We start from the raw sequence: 23,069 nt of genomic DNA, 5'->3' as shown, positions 1-23,069 counted from the left end.
TCCAGAGGCTGTTTTTGCCCTCCCCAGGCTCCTAGAAAGCCTCTGGAGCCTGGGGAGGGTGAAAAACAGGCCTACCAGGCCCACCGTGCCATCACATGCTAAAAGCGGGGGACCATGGGGGAATCACGCATGCTTGCGTGGGGGGGCAGGGTGCATAGAATTATGGGTGGGCACGCACGTGCGCAACCACCCCGCACTCCCCCCGCTTTTGACACGCAATGGCAAAAAGGTTAGCCATCACTGTCCTATCCTTTCTTGCATTTAAAAAAAATATATAGCCCAGATGCATTCACAGATTCTTACAGATAGGCTGGAGTGCAGAGGTCGTTACAAGGACGATTCCTCCTCTTACTCTTATTTCTGTGAATGTAGCGCAGTCCTCCTCAACACAGGAGAATCTGTTAATCTGTTGGAAACTCGGCACCCACAGCTGCTGTTTGGCCGGGCTGGCTGAGCCTTCTTCTGGCTGTTATGTACCCCCCACGTTTTACCTGGCGAACAGCAATTTGGACTGGGCTTGAATTGAATCAGGAGGACAATAATGCTGAATTCAAGCTCGCCTTGTCTTCCTGCCGGTCTCCCTAGTGAGGATAATTACCAGACCGCCTCACTCGGGGCGGGAAAGGCTTCTGTGCCAGTCAGTTCCCTGAGCGTGACTCACGCTGGAAGAGAACTGGGTGGTTTGGGCTAAAAGCCCTGAGAGGGAGGGAAGGAGGGCAGGCAGGCGAGGCGGGGCGGGGGAGAGCGCGAGCGCCCACCCGCTTCTGCCGCTACTTCGCTAGGTGGAAAAGAAAACCTTTGGCGGCTGCAAGCTGGGCAAGGCTGGGGGTTTTTTGGGGGGTGGGGTGAGAGGAGGGACTCGCAAAACCTAAACCATCTGCCTCTCCTCGCTTTCACCAAGCCTGCACCTTGCAGCAGCGTCGTGCAGCGCACGCAGCCTCTAATGGCCTCTGGGTTTGTTTTCTTGTTTGTGGGTGGGGTGTCGACAGATCTTGGGAGCGACAAACGAAATGGAGCAGGAGTGTATGTGTGTGTGGGGGGGGGGGGACGGGGGGACGGAAGGAAGGAAGGAAGGAGGAGATAAGAGAGATTGGGGAGTTTCCCAGCTGCCTCAGAGCACCAATCCCGGACCCATCCAGGCGTCCTCCTGGGAGCAGCCATCGACCAGTCCTCCTCCCACCCCCAGAAGCTGCTGCGTGCTTTTTTTTTTGTGCGTGTGTTGTCTGGCAGTGCGCAACCCGTGGAAAGTGAACGCCCGCGTCCCGCCTCGCTGTTTGATCTCTCCCCCTCCCCCCCACTCTGCCCCGCCTGCCCGTGTGACTCGAGGAAGTTGCTTCTCGGTCCTCTCCCGAGCGAACTTCCTCCCATCTAGCGCCTTGTAGGGAGGCGAGGTGGGAAATCGCCTCGCAGCCGCCGGGCGTCCCTCGGAGAAGGGCATTTGGGTTGTCACCGCGCAGCGGATGAAGGACGCGCCGGAGGCTGCTGGCCAAGCGCCTTTCTCGGAAGAAGTTTCCCTGCCCACCCCCCTCCCCTCGTCCCGAAATACAAACTTCGAAGTCCATCCCAGAATGCTTATCTTTGGCAATCCCTTTGACCGCTTTGTTTTCGCTCTTGACGCAGCGAGTTCATTTCAGTTTGCGAGCAGGGCGGGTGGGGGGGGGACGGGGGCGGCCGGGCTCCGAAGCCGTTTTCCCTGGTCTGCTTAAAGGAGCACTTAAACCCCTTTCGGCTTCCTCACGCGAAGAAGGATAAATTCTAGAAGAAGCGTTCCCCCACCACCACACCCTCTCCCTCCATCGGAAACAAAATGCCTTCAAACACATCGAGCGAGATGAGCAAATGTATTCCTTTTCTGAGTCTTTGGCTTTAAAAGAAATGGCTTGCTAATGAATACTTCATGTTCAAAGCACTCCATGTATGTACTTTAAGTGATCCTTGTTCTGCAGGGAGCTCAAGTATGACTGTCCCCGTTTTGCTAAGAAGACTGAGGCTTAGAAAACCAGGGCTTGCCAGTTTACCTCAGCTGGGGCCCAAACTGACTCCCGGGCTCATAGTCTTGGTGGCACTTCAGCCTGAGGTTCTGCAAGGACACCATAGAGGTCCTTGCAGAAGCTAGTCAGGTTCTCAGAGATCCAGGTCACTGTTTCCAATAGATCTAGCTTGGGATCCCTCAGCTTGGGATCTCTCGGAGAGGAGAAAGGTCATTTCTCTGAAGTATGAAAAAAAAAAAAGAAGAAACAATACATCAGCACCTTTGCCCATTCAGCATCCAGAAGAAACTTGCCATGTCTTGTCCAGTCACTGTGAGGTCCTACAGCCTTGTTTTATTCAGCCTTTGTTTGTTGATGCTTCTTTGACAGGACAGAGACTATTGCTGGTGAATGGATTTATAGGATACTCCTGTCTAGAGGCAGACTCATCTATTGGCAGGGGTTCCTGTTCGTGCAGATCTTTGGAATTCCAAAGATCTTTGTTTTTCAATTTGATTTTCTCTCTCTCTCTCTTTCTCTCTCTCTCTCACACACACACACACCACTCCTATTTAACACAATAGGTCCTTTCATAGAATTACACTGCGGATTCATGCTCTTACTCAGTCTCTATGGTTGCCACAGTGCAGCTACCCTGAATGTTTATGCAGCAGATGTGTGGGCATCTGCAAAGGAAAATCTATATACAAAAACGTCTATATGTTTGGAATGTACGAAAACCTACAGTTGTGTAAGGTACAGGGACATATAATAAATGCTGATTTTTCTTTTATGATGTTTAATGAATTTGCAAATGGTACTGTTACTCCCAACTGCTCAAGTGTTGGGTTTTGAACAAGTTTTAGCCAATAGCAATCTTGTGCTATGATCCACTATAGACATCTTGAACCCCTGCTTTTGTTTTCTTCTTTTCTGCTATTTAAAGTAAAGGCAGAATCGGAAAACCCATACATTTTCTACACAGGGACCATGTCACTGCAGTATTTTATCTGACTAAAAATAATTTGCAGTGAACTTGATAGTGTTATGGGAGAGAGATGTGCACAAAAACTAAGTTTAGAGTTCTTAGATGCAGATCTATGAGGCCAGAGTGATAAATGAAGGAAGCAGAGTAAAAGGATAAAATCACCATGGGGGAGATATTCACCATGTATTATTTCATTTCAAATTTGTCATTGGTGAATCTTTGTTTTCACTTTAAAAAGCACAGATGATGTATATTTCATCATCTTAAGTTATAATGTAGGTGAGAGCAAAAATGTATGTATATATTCACTTATTCAGTTTATACCATTTTTTCTGTTCAGATGAGTACAGCAATTAACAAGTTTGCAAAATACAAAATATTAATATTAAAAGATTAAGTAGTACTGTAACACAAAACCAATTAACAGATTGATTGAAAAGTACATCTTCAGAGATTTTCCAAATACAGAAAGAGTCCAGACAAAACTCCTTAAATGTACATTCTGCATCCTTGAAGTAATGTTAAAAGCCTCCTCCCATGTATGTTACAGACAAATCTCTGACAGCAGAAGCCTTTTCAAAAGGCCTCTCTTGTAGATCCTTATGAGTGGACAGATTTGAAAAGGGAATGGTAATCCTTCAGATAATTGCCCTAATCATTTTTGGGGGTTAAAAATTCAATTTTTGAAATTTATCATCGGACAAACAGAACAGACATTTCTATACTGACATCATATGATCCTGGTACCTTGTATCCTTTAGCAGCGTTGCTGCACTCTGCAATTTCAAGACACTTTTCAAGGATAGAATGGTCCATATATAATGCATATTGCAATAATTAAGGCAGGATATTAGCATAGTGTGGACTGATTCTGACAGGATCTGACATGCCCAAAAGTTACCTAGGATCTTATTTATCTGAGTAAGAATTTGAATTCAGAAGATCCAACTTTTACCCAAATACACATAGGTAACTCAGTTTATAGTACTTTTGTGTAAGAGTTTATAACACTATAAACTAAACACTACACAAGGGGGCGCTGAGGGATAGTAGTTGTGAAGCAATTATTTCCTGACTTGATTGTATTATTTCTGGACAGTTCCTAGGCAGATTTCCTGAACTTGGAAGAAAAAAAAACAAAACAAAAACCTGAGATAGAATTCAATTCCTGTAAAGACCAATTATTTTTCCAAGGAAAAGCATTGGCAGATGAAAACTCATTTTACTTCTATCTAAACACGAGGTGGCTGTCTTTATATTTCCTTGTCAGACAGCTTCTCAGGTCCAATATATTCCCCACCCTATGCTTGAATGCACAGAAAGGTTCCTGCAACACGCTATAACCTACTTTTGCTTCCAGCAAACAGGGCAGGGAAAACCTCCCTTCCACTCATTGGGTTTTGAGAGCTTGCAGCTCTTGGTTAATGGGTTTGTCTGATGCACTCCTGCAGAGTCTGGCTCAGAAAATGCTGGACAAACTGGAAAATAGCTGCAAGCAGGTTAGCTGCAGATTGAAAGATGAACCACCATGTTTTCATCATAGATTACAATAGCTGTCCTGATGGAGCAGAAGTGGTCAGATTCTGGTTTAGGCTAGCATTCCTAAACTATTATTGTTGTCCTTGTTTTCCAGTCTTTAAAGTCATTGGAACTCTGTGTAATTAGATATTTCGTACTGGCCTGGTCCATGTCTCTCGTAAGCGGACAATACTGTAGTATTTTTGAGTAGCATAATTCCTGTACTGCCCCTAGGAAGCACAAGAATTTAGGGAATATATGTATTAAAATGCTTTTAATGGAATTGATCAAGTATTATTATTTCAAACATAAAAACTGATAGATACACAGCATTGTCTCAAAATCTATGCATCTAATATTTGCTTGGAGACTTCTTTTCCCATAGCAATGAATTCCTTCAATCTCCCCTTACATAGGAGAGGCTTAAGGAGGCCTTGCGGGAAAATGATGGGGCTTCATACATTTTTGTACTGTATTTTGGACAAAACATGCAAGGAATTAATATCTTGATTGGAACAGGATATTAGTTGTTCCTTTCATATTATCCAGAGGTATATTCCACAACTTGACAAGTATTATCACTGCAGTTTTAGCATACAAGCTTCAAGCCATTTATTTTGCAAAAACATAAGTGTTGTCAATAGCTTTATTAAAGTTTTTACCACTGTTTTATGATCCTGACAGCTTTGACAGTTACAATATAATTTTAGCAATTATATTCTTCCATGTTTTGTGGAATAGAAAATTTATGTATAATGGACATTATCAAGATATTAAAGGCTGTGAGTAGTGGTTTTATTATTCAAGGAGGCCAGCCTGCTTGCCTTCTTGATGTAAAATTTTTGAATATAGGCCTGATATAAACTATAATGATATGAAGGATATCTAAGCTTTTTATGGCAGAGATGGTTTCCATGATAATGCAGAGCAGGCAGGTTCTTGAGAGGGAAAGGGTGCTTTTGGCCATAAAGGATTGAAAAAAGCTTTAAGGTTTTTAAAAGCACATTGTTTTAAAGGGAGATAGAGCCAATACAAAACATGCTGTGAGAGGGAGCATTTAATGCTGCTTGGCCCTGATGTATTCTCCTCTGCTGACTTACTTGAGAGTAATGCTTCATGTCCCTTTATTTCCCCTACTGCAGAGTATAGCTAAGTCGTTATCAGTGGTTAATTAATAAGTGCCTTCCAGCATACGAGGTGGGAGGCTGAGCTGAGGGATGATAAGAATAATGAGTTGTTTTGCTGCGTCTGGCTGACTCAACCAGCTGGATTCAGCACAGAATGGAGGGAACTGGGAAATGAGGAAGATGTGTTCTGCTTCATTTTCTCCCAATCCATTTGGATATAGGTCCCACTCCCTCTATAGATTGTAGTCTTTCCCCATTACAGTCTCCGGGTGGGGTGCAAGAATGTGTACTTCTTCCGTTCTTCCCTTTGCTAGCGGGATTTTTACATTTGTGTTTTCCCCGTGTCCTCCAGCTGCCCTCTGATTCCTTCCCCCGCCCTCTGGTTCAGTTTTTTCCTGCAGCCACAAGAGATGTATTTTGTGGGCATTGTTGGCGTCAGCTTTTGTATCTCAGAAAAGGAGGGGTGGGTGAGTTGTTGCAGTTCCAGTCTCCTTACACCACAAGCAGCTAGGAAAGCTGAACTTACCAGTGGACATCTGCACCAGGAAGCTGCTGCTCTTGCAGTCTGACTACACTACATGCCTCTTGTTGTGTGGGCTTGTCAAAAGGAGTTCAGTATAGCCCTGTCCTAAGCAATCTTGTGCCTGCCCCATCCCCCAAGTTTATGAATGGTTTTAATGCTATGGATGAGTATGCCATAAAGTAAACTAGACATTCATAAAACAGGGATTAGAGGTCTTATATTTTTAGAACCTTGCGCTCTGTAAGGAGAATTTAATTCCCTCATTTGTTTTTTTAAAGAAAGATAGGGGAATTTGTGGATGAGGAAATCCAGATAGCTGTAGCTGAAAGAATAAGGGTCTGCAAGAGATGTGTTTTTGATCCCCTCTCCCAATTAGTGGGAGAAAAATGCAAATGGTTGCCAGCTACATTTTTTTCCATTTTATCATTACAAAAGTATTGTTAGTATTAATAGGGAGAAGTGCATCAAGAAGAAATACTATTAGATTGCATAAGTGAACTATAGCAATTTCATAAGCCCTTCTCAGAGTGGATCCATTCCATAATTCCCTTTCATACCAGCTAGGCATGATCAAGTTAGTTCAACACATCTGAAAAGTATCAAGTTTGGGGATACTGTCTTGCATTAATAAAATAACCTAGACAGAGGGACCATAATTACATATAAGGTCTGATTGATCTTTCGTAGGAATTGTCATAAATCCCTGATAAAAGCCGTGTCAGAAAATTGCTGCCAGTCAAAGTAAACAAGTTGATGCTCACTTTGTATAACACAGTTGCATTTAGTCATAAAAACACAACAGATCTTTACTACTGCAGTAGGTAACCTGATGTTCACTTCGTTTTGGACTTTAGCTCCCTTTTGCCCAAATCAATGTGACCAATAGTAAAAAGTTGTGAGAGGTGTAGTATGGTATTAAATATCTAAAGGGCACAAGATTGCTTACTCTTGCTTTATTGGAACCAACAAAATTGCCACATTACTCTGTATGATTGTGACACTTCAACTCATCCAAAAATAGCTATTGCCCTCCCTTGCTGTTTTTGAATTGGCTGCTTATGCACCAAAACAGCTACTTATACCTTCCATACATCCAGACAATTATTTTTAGCGATTTCTCTCTTAATAATGCTATGAAGGAGAGCCAGTCCTGTGTAATGGTTAAAGACATGGGACTAAAAACCAAGACGCACTAAATTCTAGCCTTGCCTTAGCTTAGCCATGAAGCTAGCTGGTAACTTTGCCCTAGCCACTCTTTCTCAGTGCTATAAAAAAGACAATGACAAACCACTTTTGAAAGTGTTGTCAAGAAGACTGCATGGACTTGTTCAAGTGGTTGCCTGAGTCAAGATTGACTCAAAGGTGCGCAAATACACACACACAAACACACACAGTTAAAAAGATTCCTGATTCGCTATATAGTTAACATGAAATATGCTGCTGCGTGAACCAGTGAGAGCTAGTCACTTTCAAAGGAAATTCAGAATGATTAAAAAAAAAGATTGAAATGTGTAGTTTTGAGGATGGGGAATTTTACAATGTGTGGGGGGGTTAAAAAAATAGCTGGCTACTGTTGCTAGAATAGGACGACACTGGGTTCAATTCAGACATACTCCTATGTCGTCACAGTAGATTTACAAAAACTCAAACCAGATTTTGGAATAGAATTAGGACAGATTCCACTGCCATTTAAATAACAGAACTGGCCATCTACAGGTTTACAGCAGTGACTACTTGAAACTGTTGGTTTTCTGTCCCTTTGCCCAGCAGATCAACTTTGGGTGTTCCCAGGTCCCCCCAGGTTTGCATTGTTAGTATAGAAACAAAGCCTGGTAACATTGGGAGCAGAGTTTTACAGATTCCCAACCTAGTTAAGAAGACAGACGTATACAATTTTGTTTCTTTTATGGCACCTAGAGAGAACTCTGTTACTGCAGCCGAGAATATTCCATTATTCCTAAACTAAAGAAGATGCACACAACCAAATAGTGCTTATGATGAGTGGGCAGTTGTCTAATACATTTACCACCCCTTATATTCTTTATAGATTAGGAATGGTAACATCAAAGATTTGCTGTTCAGTTTAAATCTTCATGTTAACAGCTCTCTCTCAGGATGCTTGTTCCCCAGAACCACCAATTTGTGTATCTTTACATACACCTATACTCCTCCTCCTGTTCTTCCTGTTACTACAGTTCAATTCTCTGACAATAAATAAACACTAAATGCCACATTAAATGGTACTGGTATATGCCTCCACACTGTCCCCCAAAACAGATTACCGTACATGGTAGTCAAAGGCCCATGGCCACACAATCTTAACTTCCAAGAACTACTTATCATTTCCATTAAGAATTTATTTAATTGGCATCATGTTCTTATTTTGATACAGTCACAGATCAGGCTAGGAGCCAGCTCCCCTGCCCCCTTTGTATGACCTTTTTTCCCATTTAAGGGGTTTTTCTTTATTGGTGGCATTATAGCAGTCAGTTGCCTATTGTCTGACAGTCACCATTCTACTAAGCACCCTAGGTCACAAGAAACCCTTTTTAGCTTGTCTGTATGCAATAAGCATTTTGTGATGCTCTTTCCTGTTCCTTATTGTGTCAGCCTACATCAATCTAAGTTCACTCTTTGACAATCACACTTCTTTAAAATCAAAGAATTGGTGTCTTGTCAGATAGGGAAACTTACCTGCACCTATCATCTTTCCTAACTACCATGTGTCCCCTGTTTCAAATTAAGCCCTTCCTTATTTCCCAAACAATTGCTTTTAAGCACATGCGTTTCCACACTTCCCACAAGATGTTTCACATTGAAGCTAGCTTGATGGCCCACGCACAACAAATGTATTACAGGTAGTCCTCAATGTACGACCACAATTGAGCCCAAAATTTCTGTTGCTAAGCGAGTCAGTTGTTAAGTGAATTTAGTCCCATTTTACAACCTTTCTTGCCACAGTTAAGGGAATCACTGCAGTTGTTAGTAACATGATTTTTAAGTGAATCTGGCTTTTCCATTGACTTCACTTGTAAGGTCGCAGAAGGTAATCACATGACCCCAGGACAGTGTAACCGTCATAAATATGAGTCAGCTGCCAAGCATCTTAATTTTGATCATGTGATGCCGCAATGGTCGTAAATGTGAAAAACAATAAGCCGCTTTTTTCAGTGCCGTTGTGACTTTGAATGGTCACTAAATGAACTGTTGTAAGTGGAGGACTACCTGCACTCTATTTCTTATCCTTCGATAACCTGACAGTGGTCGGAGCCAGGGTTGCAAAAGGGCACAATGGGGCAAGGAAGTGCTGGTTTAGCTCCTCAGCCACTATGTGCCTCACCGAGTTCCTTTCTTGTCACCCTGATCTGTTGTGAAATAGAAATGAAGCAACGGGGAACCATACCCGGGGTGCCTTTAATCAGAAAGCAACACCCTTCCCAAATCTGGAACATGAACTGAAGTTGCCTGAGGCTAACCATCTTCCGAGTTGTATCTCATGTCGAAGACTGTCCAGAGTTGGAGACCAGGCTCCTTCCTCAAGCCCAGCCCTAGCAGCAGAAGGCTACCCAACTGTACGCGTGGCCTGCAGAGCATTGGCTGAACCCCGCAAGGCTCCGTAGCCTTTTTAGACCGACCTCCACCGGCAATCTCCAATCCCTACGCCGCCTCTTTCGCGGAGGAAAGTAGACCTTATCTTGGGTACTCTTTTTTTTTTTTTTCTTTCTCCTCAGAGCTTCTTCCGCCTCAGAGGCTTGGCTTTTTTTTTTTTTTTTTTTTTTTTTTTTGCACGGGGATTTCGGACCGACTCGCTCTTCCTTTAGGCCGGCAGAGGTGGCGCTCGCGCCTCCGAACTCCCATCTTCAGCGCTGCTAGGGCGGGCGGGCGGCCGCGCGCTAGGACCCTGGCGGAGGCCGTCGGCAGTGGCGGCTGCCGTCGACCGTGGTCCCGGCGCTCTCTCGGTCCTTCGCAAGCTGGCTCGGCTTCCTGGCCAGGGACGACGACGACGACGACCAGGAGGGTAACAACGATAACGGCCGCTTGGCCTGGCTCCGGCCCTTGCCTTTTGCTCGCGCTCGCCTCGGCCGGCGGGCCCTTCCGCTCGCCGGTCCCAGCCGGGTCTCCCTCACACCCCCCCCACGCCCCGCAGGACCCGACCCTGCTCCTCCGGCGGGCCATGTGAGGGGAGCCGGCTGACACCTCCCACAGGTGAGGGGGGGGGAAGAGCTCCTCCAGGAGGCCGCGGAGCGCCTGGGACGCGGCCCCGGTTTTTTTTTTTTTTTTTCTTCTTCTTCTGAGAGGAAGTGAGGGAAGGAAGTTTGGGCCCGGATCCCTGAGGAGGAGGAGGAGGAGAAGAAGGAGGAGCAGCAGCACCACCACCAACAGCGGCGGCGCTACTTCGGCGGAGCGGACGAGTGGGGTGGGGGGGGTCTGGCGACCGCCAGGAAACAAGTCCGTCCTCGCCCCGCTCGGGCGGTGAGGAAAGAGGCAGGAGCGGGCCGGCGCGCGCGCGCGCGGGGGGGTGGGAAATGGCTGTGAGGGGAGAGCCGTAATGGCCCCCGGCGGTTTGATGGGAAGTCCTGGCGGCCATCCCTCAGGGGTGGGGAAGAGAGAGAGGTGGGGGGGTTGGGGGCGAGCGAAGAGCCGCCGTCTCCTGGGGAAAAGAGCCGGAGCGAGAAACGTTTTCGTGGGAAAGCCCAGCCGGGTGGGAATGATGGGGGGGGGGGAGTTAGGGTGCGTGGGGGTTAAAGTCAGGGCGGCCGCGCTTCTCCCGTATTTAAAAGGCGGCTCGTGCGTGTGGGGGGGGGGTGTTGTTGGTGGGAAGAAAGACTCGAGAGCTTTCGGGCTCGCCGGCGGAGAGTATTGGGAAGCTGGGCACCCCGGCCGGCCAGGGAGGCCTGGCTTGGTGGTTGAAGAAAAGGCGAGGACAGAGAGAGAGAGAGAGAGAAAATCGTTAAATCACCACAGCAGCCTCATCTGTGAAGCGAAGGACCTAGAAAACTTGGGGGGGGGCGGCGGTTGTGAGGGTTCCTCACTTTTTTGGGTGGGAGGGAGAGGCCGGTGATTAGCCTCGAGCGAGAGGAGTTTCGGGAGGCGAGCGAAGAACTCCCCATCTTTTGGCCGCTTTTAACGCAAGGAGGAGGGCTGCCGGGAAGGGAGGGAGGCCATAGTAGGGGCTTTCTGGGGATGCAGGACGAGCGTGACTAGGTTAAGGAAGACTTTATTGGGGAGGTGGGAGGAAGAGGTGGGCCAGACGAGGATCTTTGCCCCACCTCTTAGGGGTCCTTCCCTGCCGAGGCAGCTTGGGAAGAAAAAATGGCTTTAGGAAAAAGAACAGGTAAAGGGAAAGAAACGGGACCCGAAGCTCCTGTATTGGCTGATCGGCATCCGTTGGTACCTCCGTTGGGGCTGGCAAGAGGAGCTTTTCCGCTGGGCATATATGAGAGAGGAACCTGGGTCTTTGGACGGTGGGAGAGCTTGAGGTTCTGGCATCATCGCTGACATACTTAGGTGGGGGAGGTGCAATCTGATGCTGGGGAATCTCCTTTTTTTTTTTCCCCCTCTTCTCCATGGGTGTACCATGCCTATGAGAAAGAGTCTCGCCTGTAAAATAATCTGAGGTGATATATTTCGTGGCAATCTCTCAAATTCTTGGAAAGGCCAATATACCTGTTTTGGGAGACGGAGAGAATAGTTCAGGTAGATAATGGCTAAGGCTGAGAGCCTTTTGTGTGGGTGGAGGTGGGATGCAGGCATAGTGAGAGACAGCCTTAAGTGGCTCTAGGGTGAATGAATGCTCGGAGCTGTTGTTTTCCCTTGCTGAATCATGTGTGCTGAACCTGATGCAAACAATCCTTTTCTTCTGCTCCCTCCCCCATCCTTGCAGGAAGTGGCCTGGAAATGGCAGCTGTGTTTGTTGCTTTTTGAAATTTTCTTTTTAATCAGAAAGGGTTTTGCTTTATAACTTTCCCTAAGCTCCCTGATTAGATTATCCCTGTTTTTTCTATGGGGAACTAAGGAAGTAAATAAAATTCCTGCAGTTTGAGAATATCACCTTTTAAGTACATATAAGATTTAGGTAGTCGTTTGCGTATCTTTTAATCTAGCAAAATGGCAAATCTTAGAAAGTGATCTATATTTAACAGCTTGCTCAAAGATGCCAACCCTTTCAGGTAGACATATTTCTATACTTAATTAAATTTAAAAGAATTAACTGCTATGTTTCTCGCACATAAATATTTTCTCATGGCTCCTATTCTGAATTGTTTTTAAGACAGATAAATATAGCTTCAAAGGTGCCCGGATGGTAAAATGATTTTCAATAAAGATATACTTTTTAAAACTTTAAATAATTTACATTTGAAATGAAGAGATCCTGAAACCCTTTCCTTGGTGTCTCAGCAGGTGGCATCACCTGATTTGACCTTGACTTAATCTGATTTCAGGAACTAAACAGAGTCAAGCCTGGCTAGAATTTGGATGAACTTTCAAAGAATGCTTGTGCTGTAAAATAGATTAAGGAGTCAGAAAATAATTCCAGGGGAAAATATTAGCAAACTATTGTTATATTGCTGCTAAGAAAACTGCATAAAATTACATACCGTATTTTTCGGACTATAAGACGCAGCGGTGTGTAAGATGCACCAAGATTTCAAAGAGGTAAGCAAGAAAAAGAAGTTTTTGCCCTCCCCGGCCCACAGTAGCATTCTGCAGGCCTCCCAAAGCCTCTGCGCGCCCTGTTTTTCGCAAAAACAGGATGCACGGGGTGGGGCTTCGGGAGGCCAAAAATGGCTGTATTCGGTGTATAAGATGCACCAACATTTCTACCCTCTTTGGGGGGGGGGAGTGCGTCTTATACTCTGAAAAGTACAGTAAATATGACCAGGAATTGAGCTCAAATTGAAGGAGTCTTAACTCTTCATTGATATCTGTAAGAGCAGGGGTGTCAAACTCACGTCGTCATCGTGGCATCATGTGACGTATCGGGACTTTCTCCCCCCTTCACTAAACCAGGTGTGGGTGTGGCCAGCACATGACGCATTTTGCCCCAAGGCCGGGAGTTTGACAGCCTTCTGTTAGAGGGTACCCTAAATTGGGCTTTGTACTAACTAAACCATATTCTTTTTTTATTTATTATTACAATTTTAATACTTTACATTTGTTCTTCAGTTCATATATTTGTGGAATAACTGGGAATATATGGATGCATGTAAATGATCCTATATAGGAAGAGTTATATCAGGGCAGATAATGTTTGGAGAAAAATATTTATTTTTTTCTCCAGCAATTTTTTAAATTATTTTTCAGCAAAGGGAAAAAAATGGTTTTGTCAACCTGAGGGATAGTTTCAAGCAATTCAAAGTCTAAATATACATGCTTAAATTTTTGCATGAAAATTCAATAATACAGCTAATACACAAGTAGTCTTTGACTTATGACCACAATTGAGTCCAAAGTTTCTGTTGCTAAGCATGACAGTTAAGTGAATTACAACCCATTTTATGAACTTTTTTGCCACAGTTGTAAAGCAAATCACTGGCTGTTAAGTGAACCATGTGGTTATTGTGTGAATCTGGTTTCTCCCATTGTCTTTGCTTATTGGAAGCCAGATGGGAAGGTTACAAAGATGATCACATGACTCTGGGATGCTGCAATTGTCATAAATACATTCCAATTACCAAGTGCCCGAATTTTGTTCAAGGGACCATGGGAACGCTGTGACGGTTGTAAGTGGGAGACTAGTTGTAAAGCAATTTACACTTTTTTCAGTTCCATTGTAACTTCAAACAGTCACTAAATAAATAGTTGTACGTTGAGGACTACCTGTACCATAATTGTACACTAATAAATGAAATGTCACTGAAGCAATGTTAGAATAGTCTTCCCTTATGCCCTAACAAAAATCCAAATGAGAGCTAGCACAGAATTATTTTATTTCACTTTGTTTTGCTCCTAAGCCCAAACTTCTCAGTCTGGTTTGGCCAGAATGCTTAGTTCTTTTTCATTTGCCACTTGACTGGAAAATGGCAGCTCTGCCCTTCTTTTCTACCTGGCTTATCACATATTTGTGGAGGGGAGTTGCATTATTTCTGTTTATCATCAATGGTATGCATGCTACTGGTTGAGAAAATACTAGTCCAGAATAAGCAATATAGTTGTTAGTAAACCGTTCTTTGGTTTACAAACAGGTTATTTGTTTTCACCAAACATTTTGGAGAGAATTGGTTTTGTGAGGCAAATAGAATTCTTTTATTAACAATGATGAATTAATGTATGCTATAAATGAAAGAAACTCCTATTTTTTTAATTAAATTGAGCCATGTTTTTAAATAGAGATGGAAGGACTCGTGATCTTCTTTGTAGCTTTGTCGAGTGATTTTTTTGCAGGAAGTTCAAATCATAAGGTTGCAAGTCTTAATCATCAATCCTGTATCCCCGGGATTGGAATCTATGGTTCATGGGCCAGATGCGGCTGCCACCTGAAATCAAGTTGTCTATAGTCCCAAAAGAAATACCTCCCCCAGCGCACAAGAGAAAAAGGAAGAGCAGCTATCCATTTGGCTGTTCCTGTGACAATTCACCACCTTGGACAGCCAGTTTGATGACAGAATCACCAGTTGCCCTGGCGCAGGTGGAGCAACAAGTCCACTGCCTGATGCTAGTTAGAGTGAACTGTGAGGCAGAAAAGGAGGAAGAAACAGCAGTGGCAGCAGCATGGCCTCTGACTCCTATGCAGATGAAGGTTGCTGACCTTTGTCCTATCTAGTACAGGAGTATAGATAGCATCCTTGACTGGTGGCCATGCAGCCTCTGTTTAAACACTTTCAGTGTAGAAGAATCTACTATCTCCAATCTCTTTCACTGTTGAATACTTAGGAATTTTTTTTCTGGGGTCCAACCAAAATCTCCTTGTAATTTAGATCTATTTCTTGTCTTCTTGAAAAACTTTGAACAATTTTGTCCTGTCTTCTATATAAGAGGCCATTTTATAGTTGAAGATTTTGCAATTTTCTCTAGGCTAACCATACCAACTGTTCCTCATATGCTCACTTTTCAAACATCATATTGTTTTGATTGTTCAGTTCTTAATATATTCCAATTTGTTAGTGTTCTTCCTAAAATTTGATCATAATATTCTAGATAGTCTGACCAACTGTTGATGCAACCCAGAAGTGCATGTAGAATGCACATGCTCTGCTACATGGTATGATATTCTCCCATCCTATACTGATGCCTCTGATTTTTTTTCCTATCCAGTGTAGGATTCTGCATTTGTCCCTGTTGAAGTTCATCTTACTGTCTTCTACTTAGTGTTTCAGGTTGTTAGTATCATGGATCTTGATACTAACTTGTAAACCATTTCTCCCCCCTAGCCCTTTCCATCTTTGTCTGGTCCACACCTTCCTTATTACATTCACCTTCCATTTCCCAAATTTCCTCTCTTCTTTTATAGTACTCATTAAACTGGTGTCTGATATACTTTCAATATTTTATTTTTGAGTTACCAACCATTCTGCGTTCTTTCACCAAAGGACTCTTCTTGATAAATCCTATCAAGAGTACTTCTCTAAGCTTTTGAAATTGACTAAATAGATGACTAGGTTCCAGTTTGTCTTTCTGTAACATCTTGAACCAGAAGATGACATGGTTATTTCCTTTCAAAGTTCTCACTGCTCATCCCTATTGGTTAGTATGAAATCTAAAAGAATGGATCCTCTTAATTCTCCTTCAAACTTCTGAAAAGTAAAGACAAATAAACCAGGTGTCTTAAACTTTTAAGCTTCCCCCAAAACCCAATTTGGGAAATTCTAAATCTTGGAGAGTAAAAAAAATGGGCTGGAAATCTGTAGAAGAGCAGGAAGAACTGGGAGTGGAGTTAAACAAATCATCAGTTTAGAGTTGTTGAATTGCCACAAGAGATCCAAGTCCAGTCCCTCTTGAGTTCCACAATTTTGTGCTGACTATTAGCTGACTAGATTCCTATCTAAGCTTTGAATAAATTTTCTATGCTGCAACTGTATGAATGGTCCTGATTCTTTACACCTAACAAAATCTTGCTCCTTGCCCCATCTACCCTGTTTCCCCCAAAATAAGACATCCCCTGATAATAAGCCCAATCGGGCTTTTGAGCGCATGGCAATAGGCCAAGCGCTTATTTCAGGATTCAAAAAAATATAAGATAGGGTCTTATTTTTGGGGAAACACGGTAGTAACAACAATAACAAAAATTATTTTTTGTTTGAAGCCCCGGTTACAAAAAAGACATCCATCTTTTTGATGCTTTTCTTTAAAGCAGGGATGAACTTCGTGCCCTGCAAGATTCCCCCCTCTCGCAGGTTTGGCCCTCTTCGTTATCGAGGGCCTATCTTGATGACGGGCTTTGGAGCCCCGAGAGATGGCATGCGGCAAAGAAGAGTTTGAGGGGTTTTTTAAGTAGGTTTTTTAGTGGGTTTTTAACAAAAATTTTAACGGGTTCGGGGGGGATTAGGGTGGGTTCTGGGGGAAATCCACACGGTTCAAGACCAGCCTCAGCGAAGGGCTGTGACACTAGGGACGTAGAACTGAAGGTTGGGGAGGGGGTTGGAGTTCGATTTAAAGAGGGCTGTTCCATCAGTATAGTGAGTGGGAGGGGCAGATATGGCGGAAGCTGGGGACCACATCATGTTCGGGGAATGCGCACTCGCTATCTTAGAGCGATTGTGCACTCCGGTCCCCAATGCTTTTCTCATTCCCCAGGCTGTCCAGATTCTCAGGGCCAGAGCCTTCGGCTGATGTTATGCAATGCCAGGTCCGTTGTTAATAAAGCCCCCCTCATTCACGATCTTATTCAGGAGGGGGAGGCGGACCTAGCGGGCATTACGGAGACCTGGTTGGGCCAGGAGCGGGGAGTTCCCCTCGTGGATATATGCCCACCAGGCTTCCGTGCATTCCATCAGCCGAGGGCGCAGGGCAGGGGCAGGGGAGTGGCGGTTATTATAAAGGAAGGTCTGGATCCAAGGGAGACCACTGTTCCACAGATAGCCGGATGTTAGTCCCTCTTTGTGAAGTGGGGTCGTGGAGTACAGATGGGCTTGTTGGTCACGTACCTGGCTCCCTACCACGTGGCAACGGCCCTGCCCGAGCTGCTTAACGTTATAGCCGAGGTGGCGGTGGATATCCCCAGACTTGCTATCATGGGGGATTTCAACCTGCCATCTATCGGTGAAACGTCTGAGGTGGCTCGAGAGTTCATGGCTTCCATGACGGCCATGGAACTTACTCAGTTAATTCATGACCCCACTCACACAGGTGGACACACTCTGGACTTAGTTTTTGTCTCTGGTCAGTGGTTGAGTGGCCTTGATAAAGGGGATATAGCCATCGAACCCTTGTCATGGTCTGACCACTCGCTCCTTCGACTGGACTTTCTAACCGCTGCACCCCGCCGCAGGGAGGCAGGACCGACCAGGTGGTTCCGCCCCAGGCGCCTGATGGACCCTGATAGGTTCCAGATGGGAGCTTGGGCCATTTCCTGAGACTCTGGCTCATGACTTGGCTGAAGACCTGGTGGCCGCCTGGGATAGTGCGGCCGCCGGGGCTTTGGACCGTGTCGTGCCTTTGCGGCCTCTGACCCGGCACCGAACTCACCTAGCTCCTTGGTTCTCCGAGGAGCTGAGGGAGATGAAGCGCCGGAAAAGACGCCTGGAGAGTAGTTGGAGGACCAGCCGCTCCGAATCCGACCGAACACTGGTGAGGTCACATATTAAGACCTACCTAGTGGCGATAAAAGCGGCAAAATCTAGCTATTTTGCCGCTCTAAATCGCGTCATCATATAATCGCCCGGCCGCCCTGTTTAGGGTGACCTGCTCCCTCCTCCATCTGGAAGTGCGGGATGACCCCTTGCAGGGCCGAGCTGAGGATTTTGTGCAGTATCTGTATGACAAAATCGCTCAGATTCGGGAAGGGCTGGCCTCTGACTGAGTATGTCCGGACGGGATGACTGAGGCAGGTCTTGAGAGCGTTATCTGGGAGGAGTTCGATCCTGTGGCTCCCAAGGACATGGACAGGGTCCTGGGACGGCTGAACGCGACCACATGTTTATTGGACCCGTGTCCCTCCTGGTTGGTACTGGCTTCCCGGGAGGTGACACGAGGCTGGCTCCAGAAGATTGTTAACGCTTCTTTGAGTGAGGGGGTCCTGCCGGCCGCTTTGAAGAAGCGGTTGTGAGGCCCCTCCTCAAGAAGCCTTCTCTGGATCCGGCTGTTTTGGCTAACTATCGTCCAGTCTCCAACCTTCGCTTCGTTGCGAAGGTTGTTGAGAGTGTGGTAGCGCAGCAGCTTCCCCAGTACCTGGATGAAGCTGTCTATCTAGACCCGCTCCAGTCCGGCTTCTGGCCTGGGTACAGCACGGAAATGGCATTGGTCGCGTTGGTGGATGATCTCTGGAGGGCTCGGGATAGGGGTTGCTCCTCTATCCTGGTCCTGTTAGACCTCTCAGCGGCTTTTGATACCATCGACCATGGTATCATGTTGCACCGGTTGAAGGGGCTGGGGATGGGGGGCACCGTTTTGCAGTGGTTCTCCTCCTACCTCTCTGACCGGTCGCAATCTGTGTTGACAGGGGGGCAGCGGTTGACCCCGAGGCACCTTGCTTGTGGGGTGCCACAAGCGTCGGTCCTCTCGCCCCTTCTGTTCAACATTTATGTAAAGCCGCTGGGTGAGATCATCCGTGGCTTCGGGGTGGAGTTCCATCAGTACGCTGATGACACCCAGCTGTACATCTCCACCCCAGGCCACCCCAACGATGCCCTTGAAGTGATGTCCCAGTGCCTGGAGGCCGTGCAGGCCTGGATGGGGAGAAACAGGCTCCGACTCAACCCTTCCAAGACCGAGTGGCTGTGGCTTCCGGCGTTCCGATATAGCCAGCTGACGCCATCGCTGGCTATTGGGGGCGAATCACTCGCCCCCACAGAGAGGGCTCGTAACTTGGGCGTCCTCCTGGACGCACAGCTGTCTTTAGAAGATCATTTGACGGCCATGGCCAGGGGGGCTTTTTATCAGGTTCGCCTGATACGCCAGTTGCGCCCCTTTCTAGATCGGGACTCCCTACGCACAGTCACTCAGGCACTTGTCACGTCCCGTCTGGATTACTGCAACGCTCTCTACATGGGGCTCCCCCTGGGGTGCACCCGGAGGCTCCAGCTGGTCCAGAACGCGGCCGTGCGGGGGATTATGGGGGCGACGGGGCGCTCCCATGTGACACCTCTCCTGCGCGAGCTGCACTGGCTCCCGGTGGTCTTCCGGGTGCACTTCAAGGTGTTGGTGACCACCTTTAAAGCGCTCCATGGCTTAGGGCCGGGGTATTTACGAGACCGCCTTCTGCCACCAATAGCCTCCCACCGGCCAGTACGCTCGCACAGAGTGGGCCTCCTCAGGGTGCCGTCCACCAGACAATGTCGGCTGGCGACCCCCAGGGGGAGAGCCTTCTCTGGCGGCGCCCACCCTCTGGAACAACCTCCCCCCAGAGATACGTACAATAACGACCTCCGGATTTTTCGTCGGGCCCTGAAAATTTATTTATTTCAAGTAGCTGGGCTGGCTTGAGTTAAATTTTAAACTAATTTTAAATTGGGTTGTTTTAAATTATGGCCAAAAATATTTAATCATTTTAAACTGCTTTTAAATTTTGTATGTTCTGTTTTTTACTCTGGCTGTTCACCGCCCTGAGTCCTATTGGAGAAGGGCGGTATAGAAATGGAAACAAATAAATAAATAATAAATAAAATAAATGTCAAACTGGATTTCTTCGAGGTCCGGATCAGCATTGTAGTTCTCCGCGGGCTGGCTTGGGGGGTGGGGTGGAGACAGGACGGGGTGGAGACGGGACAGATGCCTCCTGCAGCACTTTACCAGCCAAAATGGGGGGTGGGGGCCGCACGTGGCCCCCCAGCACCATTTTCAACCTCCATGGCCACTTGCAGCACTCTGCTGGCCAAAAACAGCCCTCCCGAGGCCCCTGCGTGGCCCGCTTTCGGCCAGCAGAGTGCTGCTGGAGGCCATGGAGGCCAGTTTTCGGCTCCATTTTCGGCAGCAGAGGCACCACGGACTGGTCCTTTGATATTCCCAGGCCAGCCCCACAGGCCAGATTTAAGCACGTTTGACACCCCTGCTTTAAAGGATACAGTTAAATAAAGAAGTTTTGTAGTTCATAGTGGTTGAGAGCAGTTGTTGCCTAAAAAATTGTATGTACCTTTTCATTTTGGATGTTGCATTACTGGTAAATTGTCTTGCACTGCACACAACTGGTTATTACTTTTTAGAAAATTCTGACTTTCCATTAACATATCTGGGATTTTCCTTATACAAGGAAAACCTCAATAAATCAGATATTTTCTTGGTTAAAACCTGCTATTGTCAAATACTTTTTAAATACGGAGTTGATGGGCATTTCACAGCTTTAGTTTTTTGTAGTCTGATAAGATCATTAGGATTTTTGCAAGACTAAGCAGATCCTTTAAAAACAGTTCTTAAGTATCCTTTTTAAGAAACGCTAATTTTGATAGAACAGTAAAGCATAACATTTCAAGATAAGTCTGGGGACAGGATTGGCCAGCAGAATAGAATACATGAAAATAAGTTCACACTATTTAAATCAGGAATTCTCCAGTTTTTAGGCACATGATTCCTTGTTTTTTTGAGGATGTAAAGGATTAAATAAACTCCATAAATCATTTGTTAAAGGGTAATCAAGAATAGAAAGTGCTATACCTACAGAAGACTATGCCTCACCTAAGTTACTTGCAAATGCCATTCCCTCTCCACATGGAAACAACTGTACCTGAACTAAATGCTAGCCTGCTTTAAACACTCAAGCTTTTATTTAAACACGCACTGTGTTACAGTGTCATAAAAGAAATATAGTTTTGATATAAATGAAGCCTCTTTGGCTTACTAGCTGCTCAGCATTATCCCAGTGTTTCTGTTTAACCACACCCCTCCCCTTTAAACCCATGTTGACTACAATTAATTCAACCACTTTGCTTGGCCTTTTTTTTACAGCAAGCCATTCTGCCTTCCCCTTTAATTACAATGCTTTCCTAGCACCTCCCTTCAACTCAACTCCAGCCCAGCTTGTCTCTGTGCTGGAAGAGCAGCTGTTTTTTCTCCTGATACCCTGGCCCTTAAAGGGATATTCAAAGCAATGTTATGATTCCGGACACTTGTTGGGCTATCACCCATTGCTTTTTTGAGGGGGAAACAGTAAGTGGCATAGGATTTCCTTAATAGAGCCTTGGAAGATATGGGGAAATGATATTTCCTGTGTTCTTTCTAGCTGCTGCTGCCCTTTTTCATTTTTCTTTGCAGTTATAGAAGCTTCCTAGTTTAGATGATAGAGCCTGATATGACATTGCAGGAATAAAAGGTTGTGTTTGTATGTGGGAGAAAAGCTCCCTGATGTGAGATTTATTGAATCTGCGAAGGAATAGTTATTTAGACCAATCACATGAATACATTTCAGGTTGGCAAGGAAAAATATGTAATAAAATTCTCTACAATTTTTTGTTTTCTCCCTTTAAAATTGTCCCCCTTTTCAATCACCTATCTCTTTCCCTTCTTCCCATGCTTGTGAGTGTATGAGTCTTGTAAGATTGTGCCTGACAGTAAGGGCACTTAAAATTGTGCTTTTTTTCATGTACTTAACTATGTGCCGGTGATTTTCAGTGCCTTCTACTGGTAGAATTGGAATGGATATGGAATCTGCTTGTCAAAAGAAATTCACATTCCTAAAGAGAAAATTCCATGTTTTCCTATGTATAGTTTTCACTCATCATTCAGCAACAAGAACAATCTTTTGTATCAATTTAATCTAGAATAGTTGGTCCTTTATCCCCATATTTTTGTGACAGTTTGCATTTTCATTTTTATATATTTGGATCACAGTATATTTATTCTGTTTTCATTATTGCTGCCAACAGTATATTTTTGGTACAAGAGCTTTTATTTAAGAACATTAAAAGGTGAAGTATAAATTTTTCCACAACAGATGGCCTTGTTTGCTATTTCCTTTGTCTTAGGGGGAAATACAGTGTACTGTACTCCTATTATTACTCCTAAAATTTTTGAAACAAAATAAACAATATGGAATACTCTGCTTTTGAATCACACGTGATAGAAATGTGTTTTGCCAGCATTGGAACCCAAAATTATTTTCCAGCTTGCAGTCCTGAAAGCCTCTTTGCTTTAAAGTATCTCTGAATTTTCAGTCTTCATGGTTCTATCCAGTGGCTTTCTCCAAATTAGTATCAGTTCATTCTCAATGATGGCCACTAACATATATCTAACCAGTCTATGCTCAATATATGAAAATCATCTGGGGCCACTATCTGCCTGAAACCCCAATCTGCTGTCTCTTAAAGAAATCTCGATGGCCATTGAATCTGCATATCAAGCAAGCAATACTAGAATCAAACTGTCCACTAAAAATATCCTGAAAGAGATTGCTGGGAATTCTATTAGTAATTGCTATGATATTAGGATGTAAAAATCAGACATAGGTGCTTCTCTATAATGACCCCCACATTAAGGAATGCCCTCCCCCTAAATAACTCTTGACAGTTTCTTTTAAATAATAGTAGCTTTCCAGAGTGTGATAATGATAATGTGCCATAAAGTTGTTTTCAACTTTTAGCAATCACGGATAGATTGGAAGCATTGTTTTCTAACAAATACCATGTAAATATAGCAGAGCAATTATGCGCACACGCACACACACACACACAGGGGGTGTTATATGTGCTTATATAGATTCTCTGTTATTTGAATAAGCAATTGAGAAACAGGACTCTGATTTGTTTTTTTGTCTATTTTGCACATTTTGGTTGTTCAGATCCTAAATTAAACTAACAACATGTCATGAATGAAGTACGCACACACACATGTATGTACTTCATTCATGACATGACATG

General features: G+C 44.9%; 1 protein-coding gene across 9 annotated transcripts in view; it reads left to right on the top strand.

The window, feature by feature from the left end:
* The window catches only part of BAZ2A (bromodomain adjacent to zinc finger domain 2A), a 66,091-nt gene that overhangs the window by 5,484 nt on the left and 37,538 nt on the right, over positions 1-23,069 (top strand). For 2 of the 9 annotated variants that reach the window (XM_087886882.1, XM_034412396.3), the window contains exon 1: positions 9,759-10,144. The exons of 1 other annotated variant lie outside the window; for it this stretch is intronic. The gene's annotated coding sequence lies outside the window, so the exon portion shown is untranslated. Of the gene's footprint in view, positions 1-9,758; positions 10,600-10,625; positions 10,829-23,069 lie in introns of those variants that run through there. 6 more of the 9 variants (XM_087886881.1, XM_034412394.3, XM_087886883.1 and 3 more) reach the window with 4 other exon arrangements.

This window comes from Pantherophis guttatus, chromosome 2 (genome assembly GCF_059756535.1).
Source record: "Pantherophis guttatus breed Tessera chromosome 2, ASM5975653v1, whole genome shotgun sequence".
In the NCBI taxonomy this organism is placed as follows: Eukaryota; Metazoa; Chordata; class Lepidosauria; order Squamata; family Colubridae; genus Pantherophis; species Pantherophis guttatus.
Note: the sequence above shows the minus strand (reverse complement) of the source record. Positions and strands in the feature narration are given on the sequence as shown.